The sequence below is a fragment of the Scomber scombrus genome, chromosome 11, assembly GCF_963691925.1.
Source record: "Scomber scombrus chromosome 11, fScoSco1.1, whole genome shotgun sequence".
Lineage (NCBI taxonomy): Eukaryota > Metazoa > Chordata > Actinopteri > Scombriformes > Scombridae > Scomber > Scomber scombrus.
The window spans coordinates 29,747,936-29,751,054 of NC_084980.1; the positions used below are offsets into that span (position 1 = coordinate 29,747,936).

The 3,119-nt window shown below is 38.8% G+C and overlaps 1 pseudogene; it reads left to right on the forward strand.

Moving 5' to 3' along the window:
- Positions 1-807: 807 nt before the first annotated feature.
- LOC133990132 (uncharacterized) lies at positions 808-2,426 on the forward strand (annotated as a pseudogene).
- The last annotated feature ends 693 nt before the right edge of the window (positions 2,427-3,119 follow it).

Sequence of the window (3,119 nt, forward strand, 5' to 3'; positions counted from 1 at the left end):
TGATCTGTATAATAGTCATAAAGACAACTAAAGTTTTGAAATAGAATTACTGACCATCAGTATTGTTTTTCTAAAACACTTCATTCATTTTCTTTGTAGGAGTTTTGGAGATAACAGTTTAAAACCTGAGCAGCATTTTGAAATCCCAACAGCTGTTGGATCCTGAGCCAGACGACTGGACTGAGAACAGCCAGCAGAGGTTTGTTGTTTTAATTCATCTCCAGCAGCTGTTTAGATGATGTGATATTAGTATTTTTACTAGAATGATTAGCAGCTGTAATCAGGAACACAATTCTTCACTCTAGCTGCTAAACTGATCCAAATCTGATCCTATCAGAAAACTTTGCATGAAAATCTAGCATATTTATTACTGCAGTGCTCTCTGAGACTCTTGGCTAAATTGTCTCCAAATGTTCAACTAAACTCCCACTTAGACATCCCGAGTAATGTCATTACATATTTATTTTAGTGTTAGTAATTTTCTTTTTCTCATTAAAATAGAAGAAATGTGTGTGTTCATGTTTGTAAGATAGATCAGAAGGACAATTTAGCAGAAAAGCTATTGTGGGTTTTTATTGATATTGTTAATATTGTTTATTTTATATTTCATTTTATACAGATTCAGAGAAAAGAGAACATCACAAAAACAGAGGCAATACTTACCAACAAGATGGAGGAACTGACAACAGTGTATTTCCATTTTCTCATATGAAGTAACTTACCTCTCCAAAGGGCTGATCCTGTTACCAACAAAATATTGTAAATATTTATCTGATGCTAAAAGCATAATTGCTTTCTTTCACCATGATGGCAAATATTTTTGGTGATTTTTTGGGGAAAGGAAAAGAACTTAAGGACAAAGTTTCATCTTTATTCAGACCAAAACCACAAAATAAACGGCTCGCTGATGCAATTAGAGATAAAAGCACACTGCTCCCACAGACAGGGACTCTGACTGTTTATGCAATTCCCCTCAAAGAGAAACAAATCAATGTTCCTGGGTGCAAGCGATTCAGTTTTGGGAAAGACTCCACTAAACTTAATCGTACCATCATGGTTCTCGGAGCAACTGGCGCTGGGAAGTCAACTCTGATCAATGGAATGATCAATTACATTTTAGGTGTTGAATGGGAGGATTCATTTCGGTTTAAGTTAGTTGATGAGGGTGAGTCGAAATCACAAGTTCACAGTCAGACTGCTGAAGTCACAGCATACAAAATCAACCACCAGAAAGGCTTTAACATCGAGCACTCTCTGACTATTGTGGACACTCCAGGCTTTGGAGATACAAGAGGAATAGAAAGAGACAGAATGATCACAGAGCAGATACATAAGCTCTTCACTGCTAAGCTTGGTGTCAGTGAAATTGATGCTATACTGTATGTTTTATAGCTCAAGCTTCATTAGCACGACTCACACCAACACAGAAGTACGTGTTTGATTCTGTGCTTTCAATCTTTGGTAAAGATGTGGCAGAAAACATCAGAGTTCTGGTGACATTTGCCGACGGTAAACGTCCACCAGTTCTAGAGGCAATCAACGCTTCAGGTGTCCCATGTCCTAAAACAGCTGGGCTGCCAGTTCACTTCAAATTCAATAACTCAGCGTTATTTGCACACAACAAATCATCTGCAGACAACAAATCATCTGCAGCAAACAGCACAGATGATGATGATGAAGATGAAGGCTTTGATGAGATGTTTTGGAACACGGGGACAAAAAGTATGAAGAAGTTTTTTGTTGCTGTGAATGAGATAAAAACAAAAAGCTTGACAATGACGAAGGAAGTCCTCAGAGAAAGACAGCAGCTCGAGGTTTCAGTTGAAAATTTGCAGAAGCAGGTTAAAGTTGGGTTAGCCAAGCTTGAGGAGATAAAAGAGACGTCTGAATTACTGAAAGAGCATGAGGCAGAGATCAGCAGGAATGAGAATTTTGAGTTTGAAGTCACCGTCACAAAGCCTGTTCAAGAAGACATTTCTGGTTCTGGAAACTACATCACCAACTGTCAGCAGTGTCACAATACCTGCCACTATCCTTGTGGCCTTCCAGATGCAGATAAAATACGCTGTGTTGCAATGGGACCAGGTGGACGCTGTAAACAGTGTCCTGGCAAATGTATTTGGTCTCTACATTTTAATCAGAAGTACAGATGGGACTATAAGGAGGTTAAAGAAAAGCGAACAGTGAAAGAGCTGCAAGAAAAGTACCAAAAAGCCTCAAAGGCTAAGATGACTGTTAGGGATTTGATTGAAAAACTGAAGGCTGAATATGATGACGGTCAGGTCGAGGTGAAGAAATTGATGGAGAGGTCTGCAAAGTGTCTAAACAGACTCAGAGAGATAGCACTGAAGCCAAATCCTCTCTCCACTCCAGAGTACATTGACATGCTTATTGAGGGAGAGAAATCTGAGGGCAAAGAGGGATGATATAAACGAGTTCAGGCCCTGATTGACATGAGAGAAAAAGCAGAGACCATGGCTACAGTGGACACTGACACCTACCGAGACAAGGCTAAACCTGGTTCTGACAGAGATTCTATAATGAATAAAGAGACCTATACCAACAAAGACCAAAACAAGACCAAACAAGGCAAGACTAAAACCTGCCAAGAACAAGACCTAAGGTGCTACTTTTGTTCCAGAGACAAAAGTACAATGCAGATTTTGTGTTTTCTTTTTTTGGGAGTTGCACTCTTTTGGGGGGTTATGAGGCTCTGAACGACCCTGCTTCTACATTGGCGGGTATACTGAGCAAGATTTTCTTTTCTTTTTTTATCACGAATGAAAGTGCAAAGACTATGTTGGTTATCAACTTACTAATACAATCAAGTCATCCACATGTCTGAACATTTTGCCGGAAAATAATAGCTGATGTTCTCCTTTTAGAATGTAAGGATCCTTTTTATTAGTTAAATACCTAATCCTAACCCTGTGAATAATTTACAGATAAATGGCACTGCACCTGTAACTTCTGTGATTGTTTATATCTTTTTAAAATGGCATCAAGATGTAAGGAAGGTCCCTAACATTCTGAGCTTTTCTGCTCACACCAATTCTAAGTTCATATGGTGTAATCATTGGAGTCCTTATCTCCATCAAAGCAGTCAGGACATTATTATT